The following is a 9,096-nucleotide window of genomic DNA, read 5'->3' as shown; positions in this document are numbered from 1 at the left end:
AATTAAAAGGAAACTGTGGTTAGAATATTATTGAGAGTTGTTATAAACCCAAGTGCTACTGACAAAACAGTAAACTCGGCGCTAGATTTAGCGCTTTTTCCTTCAGGAAACAAAACACTTTAACTGTTTCAAGAAAACAAAATTACGATGGGTGACACAACCACTCTGCACAGTTCTCTTGCTCGTGTATCCTGCATCATAGCTACTATCAGTACTGAACTTAATTTAATAAGATTAATTGCATATCAAACTTTAAAAGTTCTTTAAACCCAATCCTTGTCTCCACCCCCCACCCCAATTTCCCTTGACTGAGTTGGAGAGATTTTGTCACTTCAAAGACTGAGCACAGCTGGAAAAAGGGACATGCCTTTGAAAATACTGCTCCATGAAAACAGCTACGTATACCAAAATTCCACCTGATGGATATTTAAAATGAATTAGCTGTCTGACTGAAATACAATTAAGGAAAGAAGCTAACCAGGGATATTTTTAGTGCCAAGATAGTGTAGAAGTAGCTGTACATCAGTATCTATGTCATTTTAATATCTTATTTTAAAATGCAATTTGCTCTGCTAGAGCACTAGCCAAGCTCACAGCCAGGTTAGTTGTCCTACCAAACATTCTTGACAAAGGTTGGATCTGTGGCCAGCTATGGGTATTCTTTAGGACATGGTGGGAGGAACTGTGAGCATGGTCTGCTTTGGATAAATTTGTGGGGCAAACTTACTGGATGAACCCTTATGTGCTGTCTTCTTCCTCCATCCCAACATCCCAGTGCTGCCCTGGCAGTGACACCACATAACAAATAACAGACAGACAAGACAGCCCAAACCCTAGAAACTGTCCAAGTTTTATCTGCTGCAAAAACATGAAATTTGTGGCCTCATTTCAGGTCGAATTCAGGCTGTCTTCCAGTCCCACATGAATGCCAGGTCTCAGAGCAGCTTTAGCCTTTAAGCCTCTCTATAGCTCAGCCCACTGCGATGTGTTGTAGACATTTTCTTTGAATCTTTTGCACTGGTGAGCTAAACTTGGTGCTTGATCTGCAGCTGGGTGGAAGAGAGCCCTGTGCTCAGGCTCAGCTTCCCCAAAGCCTGGAATTTAATGGAACAAAGGGCTCCCGGAGTTAGAGCCACATGCACACCTACTGTACAGAGGCTTTATAAGACTTCTTATCCAGATTAATGTGTTGCTAGTTTTTGTAGTTGTTGAATGGTCTCTTTACCAAATAAGATCTGCCAGTTAGAAACAGGGGCAGTGGTCTATTTTCTTGTAATTAGTTACAGGGCTGATGTCGTCAGTATGACCTAGGAAGACACTGCTGGGAAGGACAGCATCTTTCACAGGGGATGCTTCTGAAGGAGTGGGCAATTAGCAGTTCATAGATGACTCTATGGCACTGGGACAGTCTTATTAATTGCATTTTTCTATACCTAAATTGTTTTTGTGGTTTGACAGTGGGTAAATCTTACTTCTCTCCAGAAAACTTGCTTAGCAGTACAGGCTGCCAGTTTCTTACATTCTTTTGAGTTTATAGAAATCTGAAGGTTTACTGAGAGCGGGTAACCAGAACTACTGCTTAGTAGACTTAATCAGGCCTCTCTTATTCTGTTGGATAGATCAGAAGAATGTGGGATGTCTTTTTCATAAAAGTTCATAATAAATAGAGAATTTCAGTTGGAAAAGGAGAAAACTGGTTCAGTGCCCTTCTCGGTCTGGATGGGTTTCTGGGAAAGGAGCCACACCACTCAGTTATGGGCATGGAGCCTTACGGAAAGTTGCTTTGTCTGTGTTGTGTGACTTCTTTGCCTTTGTCCTTCACTGATATTTTTTAACAAGTGGCCAATTTCAACCAAATTTGATGGTTTCAGGTTTATAAATTTTTGATGATCAATTGCTCAGGGATGGGAGAAAGACTTTTCATGCCTTCCTGATGGAAAGAAATCGGCAGTGGCTCTGATGACAGCCAGCTGGTCAGTCAGCTCACATGTGCTTCCCTAGGCTGTGACATGGGCTGTCTTTTGGCTATCAGGCAGATCAAAAATGATGGAGGATGCATGGGGGGACATGAGGAAGTAAAGCTGGTTTTTGCCATGGGGGGGTTATCAAAGACATGAGAAAGGTGCTGCTGATATTACGGAGAAGTTTAAGAGATACAGCAGAGGAGCAAGAGGTACTACGGTGGGATGGCATAAGGCATATATTAATCCTGAATTCCCAAGCACTTGTGTTATAAGTTTCGGAATAACCTCCTGGGATAGACCAAGGCATGCAGTTCAGCAGCTCGGCCTTTGTATAAACCTGTGCCAAACTGCTCTCCTCCCCATGTCTGGCTCCTACCATAATTTTTAGTAAGGCACGTACAGCCCAGCATCTACTTCTGCTTCTCTATTACCTTTTTAAACTGAAAATACTAGCTTTTACAGCATGGCTTCAGATGATAGTGGTTTGCATTCTCTGTGTATTTATTTTGAACAGCACAAGAAGTGTGGGATTTGTAGGTGTTCATACCATCAAGTCCAAGTGAAGGTGATGGGATTGCTCCCACGCATCTCCAAGCACAACTACACTTTTGTTTTGGTGTCTGCAGATATGCCATCATTAAAGAAGGTGTCACTCTGTTTTCTGGACTTTTCTTTGTTAACCTCTCTAAAAATCCCAAATCTTACTGCTTGCAGACTGCTTAGAATTTGCAAGGTAGATATTAGGGAAAAATTGTAGCCTCGTGATTTTTCTTTGTGATCTCTAAAGAAATACTCTTTTCAGTTGATGGTATATTTATATTTTCCCCCAGTATTACTCTCAATTACTAACTGTTATGGTTGTTAGTACACTAATCATAAAACCTCATAGAATATGTTACGCTGTTATTCTGATTTATGAATATTCTTTTTGGCCATACCAAAAGAAAACACTATGATAATCCTATGGTTAAGAGGTTCTGAGATATAATGTAGAAAGCAAGCAGGATTCACAATGACATTTTCCATTTTATTTTGTTTTGGGTTTTTCCAGCTACAAAGGCCAAGTTTCATTCTATTTAAAAAAAAAAAAACCCAACCTTATCCAGTACTATCCCTGTTGCAGTCTGGGGTGTTAGTGGTTTGGAAGGTGGGCTGGCAGGTATCCCATAATAGCTGATTGACTTCCGTATAGCAGTCTAGCAGAATTGATAAATTATTTTTTAAAAGCCACAAGCAAAGTCCTTTGCTTGTTCTGTTATCTGTAGCCCACCATGGAGGTCTTATAGAGAGGACATTCCTCTCCCTGCATTGATAAGCTGAAGTATATAACTGTGTAAAATGGGTATGTGGCTCTTGCTGTGTAGGTGCTTGGATTTGTACACAGAACTGAAAAATTTGTTCAAGAAAATTTTATTTTTTCCAATAATAGTGGTGTTGACCTCGCAACAAATTCTTAGTGATAGCATATTTATTTTGTAAAATACCAGCAAATTAAGTTTGGGGATTTTTTTCTTCTTTTTTTCGTATTAAAAAAACAAAACAAAATATTTTGTGCTGCGAGGCCATGAATTAGAGATGCAGAAAAAATTACTATCAACAACCATAAATGTCTTCCAACTGCCAGGCCACTTTCACCACAGAAGCCCAAGACTTGGAAATGCTTTGACATGACAGTGAATGGGGAAAGGCTTTCAAAGCTGTAGGGTCCTTGTGACGTGACATCCATGTAGATATCTATATAACCTTGTATAGACTTGTATGAACTCATATAAACTTGTTACTTGCCCCTGGGGAAAAGACCCTCGCTTGTACATTGTGTTTAACTGATCATGTAATTCAGCCTGTAACCCAAGTGGGAGATTGATTGTGGAGGAAGGGATGTTTCAGAGGGGGAATATATCAAGACTTTGACCACCAGAAAAGCCAGTGAGGTACCAAGTGTCCCTGGTGCAGGTAACGGTTACCAACACAGATGTCCTGGGGAGTCTCACCAGACCCAGCCAAGGACACCTTCTGAAGATGCTTGCTGAGCTCCCCTCAGACAACCCCTTGTCCGGCCTGACCGAGAGCTTTCTGATCAAGGCTTATCCTCTTTCAAAGATCCCAATGAAGCTCACTTAACAAATCTCTCTGCAGTTGTTCATTTAACAAAACAGAGTGCTAGCATTTGCCCTTATAAATAAAGATTAAGTATAGTGCAATTTTTTTTTAACTCCTGCTCTTCTAGTCAATTAGATCAATCAAATATTCTATTACAATACTGAAACTATCTATAAAAAAAAAACCCAAGACATAGTACCATTTAAGAAAGTAATTATGTTTTCAGAATAATGACAGCCTAAAATAAGGATGAGTATGGCATCTATCTCGAGCACACACAGTTTAAGAAGTGCACATTGAAAAATTCCCCTAAATGTAATTCAAGCTAAGAAGCCAGTTGATAATTTTTAGTACATAAATCATGGTAGCTCATAGGTTGGCGATTAAGAAGAGTGGCTTATTGTAAGGACTCTTTTAATAACCTACTGTCACAGATCTCGGTTTAATAGCAACACTATGTGATCACATATTTTATTTATGGATCATTTGAAGAATTTGTTATGCAGATATTCTGATTAGTGGACTATTGAACCATTAGCCAAATAAATCTAAAGGTAATAAAACTCACAGGAAGATAAATGGCTTGCTTTTTCTTGTTCTTTTCAGCCAATTCAGGCTAATTTAAGCCTTTCACAGAATGGTGATAATGAAGGATTTGTTCTCAGCAGCGTTATAGCAGGTGATTTGCATTTGAAAGTTTGACACGTTTATAGGCCTTTGATCTTTTCCCTCCAGTGCTTGTGCCCCTGGCCAGACACCTACATGCACGTTTTACCAGGTGGAAGATCCAGGAGCAAAAGTAGCTCTGAAAGTTACCCTGAAAACGTACACTAGAAAAAATAATTATACAATTTGTGTCCAGAAAATATTCTATTGCTGAATTTGAGTGGCCTTTATATAACGTAAGACAAAATATATTTGAACCTCTTTTATTAGAGTTTCTTTTAAGCTAGAGAAAGTGCTCATGGAAGATTTTAAAGGAATACAGAGTCTGATGTAAAGCCCACTGAGCCGTAAAGATTGGCTGCTTCTGTAGGTTTGAATTTATTGTTGAAATGGAACTTCTTACCATAGGACATGAATTTTGGCACCTAGCAAGCTTGGGAAAAGACTGTGACAGCCATGGAGCCATTTCTTAAATCTTATTTACATTTTTGCTTTGTTATTAAAGAAAAATAAATTAACTCTCTCTCCTCTGGCCAGAAGAGGAAGTCTTGGAAAAAAAATCAGGGTGTTACTGGCACCATGAGCATATGTGAGTAAAATTAAGTGTATAACCTAGGATATATGAAGGATGTTCTTAATGTTTACCATTTGACCTCAAAATAAGAAGGGAGTGACAGGATTCAGGAGGAACAAAGCTGAATATTTGAAACAGGACTGTTGTATCCCTCATGATTGTCTAAAATTTAATATAATCAGCTGATTTCTCTGCTGGATCGTAATGGTTAATTCCAGGTCTGTGAGCCAGTGGTTCATTTCATTCTCATCTCAGACTTGATGCCTAAGGTAGACTGCATTCACTAATTAAAAATTACCTGCATGAAATTCCTTCCTGTGCCATGAGCAAATGATATTTCTCCAAACTGAGCTTTTCCTCTGAAAGGAGACATGGCTTGCTAGGTTCCGTGGAGGAGGACAGCCCGTCTGATCTCAGGAAAACTCCAGGGATGGAGGTTTCTGGCCAAATAACTGGCTTCAGGCTGTATGTTGTATTTGGGAGGATGCGGCTCACCACCCCAGAATACTCAGCCTTTTTAAAGCTGTGTAATGAGTATTGATTAGCCATTGTCTGAAGTACACTGAAAGTAGCAGGGACTATGTAAATGTTAGCTTACTTTATATGCACATTAATAGGGAATCCCCTATAGCCCTATTGAGTCCTTTCTTTTTTTCCCCTCCCTCTCCTTTAAAAGATGCTCCTTCAATCTAAGAGTTAACTTCACGTTGAATGTACTTGAAAATTCATTCCTGGTACATTTTGTTCTTCAAAAGAGAGCACTATCCATCTGTGTTACTTTGCTTTCAACTCATCACAGAATGTCAGATATCAGATAAGAGCAAGAGACTGATGAATGGGCATCCCAGCCTGACAGGGCAGGTCAATGTCAGGGAAATTGAAGATTCCTTTTTTTTTTTTTTTTTTTTTATACTACAGCCCATTTGCCAGTATTTACTTTAGAAAATCGCTTCTCTGGGGGCTCAACTGGCTTAAAGCAATATTACCTGGAGAATTTAGATTTAATTTTTTTTCTGATACTGTCTCCATTTTATGCAGTATTTTGTAATAGGACAGCATCACAAGCTTTAAGTTGACCACTCTGGTGAGCATCATATAGAAGAGCTCTGCAGAGAGGTAATCCCTCCACTGACACAGTCTGTATCTAAGGTAGGGAGAGATTTGGGGGAGCAGGAGAGGAAGACAGGGTCTTTTTATGATCATGCAGGTCAGTGGCAGGGCTGAAAACAGGACATTTGTGACCTGATTTCCCATCCGTGTGATTGTGCTGCCTCTCCAGACAGTGCTTTGCTATTCTCCCTGGTTTGCAGCAAACTGGACCCTAAGAGAGCAGAATTTTAGCCAGGACCAGCTGCTCTCAAGATTTGCATGCCTGCTGTTGTAAGATCTACCTGCTTATTCATGCATGCACCGATTTTACACATCCCAATTACCATTAACTAAGGAGGAACTTAGGCAGGGTGCAAACCAGATGTCTGTGTCTCATCAGAGTGAGGGGGTGGCCAGCAGCATACAGTTAAATGGGCTCTCAGAGTGAAGGCAAGCTAAGAGTTTGATTAGTAATCCCTTTTTCCCACTAGTTCTACATTTTACATTCTCTTTGTTTACCTTCTCTTTGTTTGACCTAATAGATTTATAAGCTTGACTTACTGGCCCATACATACGTTTTCCTGGTAGGATTTTAGTTTTTTTGTTCTGTCATGTGTTTCAAAATAGAAATGAAGATAATATAAGAGTTTTCTAAACAGCAGTGGCCAGAAGTAAATGACTTCTTGCAACTTTACAACCTTAACTGAGCCCTTATCTGTAGCTATATACTGTAACTGCTGTAACTATTCGATAACCTGTGCTTTGGACTTCCTGAAAAGCCTTTTTCAAGTGGATAATTAAATGTTTCCTGCTTCTAAGATTAACTTTATCCATGCAGCTGAGCAGATAAACAGAGATGTATGATTTATGTGGGTAGGGTATGTTAAAAAAAGGCATCGTGTTCTGCTGTTGGTATCAAGAAGCACCATAAAGAATGAGTAAGAGACTGAAAATCAAATAGATGAAATCTTAAAAAAAACAAGAGAGAAAGGAAAAGAAAAGAGAGAAAAGAGGAAAAGAAATAATGACTAGTCATAGTGGGACAAGCTAGAGGTAGAAAAATTGGGAAGAGGTGGAAAATAAAAGCTGATCGTGAGGCAAAAAAAGGGAGCAGGGTCTTCGGTGGTGGAGAATACTGACCTCTGCACCATGCCCTTGTCACCCAAATACAACTGCCCCAAAATCTCATCAGGCAGGAAAAAGATCAGTGTCTTCTTCTATCACCAGAAGTACAGCAGGAAACCTATAATGCATCACTGAAAGGTCAAAGGCTTGTAAGACTCAGAACTTGATGTGTTCATTGTCTCTCTTTCTTCCACCGTGAACTTCTGCAGAGTTTGGTCGCTCTTCTTTCCACTCTCCCATCAGGCAGCTGCAGGCAGCGGTAAGGTGTCCCCTGAGCCTTCTCGTCTCCAGGCTGGACAGACCCAGCTGCCTGGACCTCTCCCCAGGCACCCTGTTCGCCAGCCCCCTGGCCAGTTTGGTGACCCTCCTCTGGGCTTGCTCCACTCTGTCAACCCACCAGGTTCCCCGGGTCTTCTGGGAAGCTGCCTCCCGGCCAGTCACCCGGAGCCTGTGCTGCTGCGTGGGGTTATCCCACCCGGCGCAGGGGTTTGCGTTTGCTTTCCCTGTACCTCCCGAGGCTGCTCCCGGCTCATTTTCTCCAGCCTGTCCAGGTCCCTCTGAATGGCGGCTCTGCTCTCCCATGCATTAACCACTTCCCCCATTTCGGTACAATCTGAAAACATCTGTACCTGCAACGTTACCTATAAAAAAAAGGGAACGGTTTTACTCAGATGTATTCATGGGACTGTTATAACACTGAGTTTAATTTGTTCTGCAAAATTCATGGAAGCATTCAGAGCAAATGAAAAAAACCTCCCAAACAACATGCCATTCGTGTTCGTCAGTAGACTGAAGGACAGACTTGGTTTTTTTGTGGGACTGGATGTGATTAAAATTAACATTTAGCAACTTGCCAAGAAATTCATGATTGCAGTTTAAAATCAATGGTCCTCACCCACGGGTTAACCACGTGCTTGTGAAAGGTGGCTTGAACAGGCACACAGCGCTTTATTTCAGAACGTGAAATATATAAGAGCTAAGTAAAATTTGTAATCTAACACTTGTATGGTGTCTCTTACTCAGACTATCGATCCATTTTATAATTATTAAACTGAACTGCAGGCTGTGCCCAGAGCATAACTTCATTCAGCACTGAGATGAAACATGGTTTCTATAAGCAGCACGCAGCAATTTTGCACATCAGTGCTAGGACACGGGGGAGGAAGAAATGAGCAAATACTGATGAGGAGGTTCAGTGGATGAAAAGGAACAGCCTGAGCTGAAATGTAATCACAGCAATTGAAAAATAGCTCCCTTCACAAACACCCAGCTTCAGCTGTGCAGCTCGACTAGAAATAGTCACAACTGAGATTTTAATGCTATTTTCCTGGCTATTGGAATTTCCTGTAAGATGTACCTAGTTTTGGAAAATTCATCATGCTGCAAAATGAACTATTTAGAGCATGGGACACGAAAGCCCACTGTAATAGCAGGAAAACAAAAGTACAAACCCTTAGGTGCTATCCCAGTCTTTTAAAAAGCCCTATGAAACCACTATCAGACATGGCAAAGACAATCATCAAGCTGTTCATGGGGAGACTAAAAGAAACACTTGGAGATAAACTATATTGTACTTTA

Source organism: Harpia harpyja, chromosome 15, assembly GCF_026419915.1.
Source record: "Harpia harpyja isolate bHarHar1 chromosome 15, bHarHar1 primary haplotype, whole genome shotgun sequence".
Taxonomy (NCBI): domain Eukaryota; kingdom Metazoa; phylum Chordata; class Aves; order Accipitriformes; family Accipitridae; genus Harpia; species Harpia harpyja.
Note: the sequence above shows the minus strand (reverse complement) of the source record.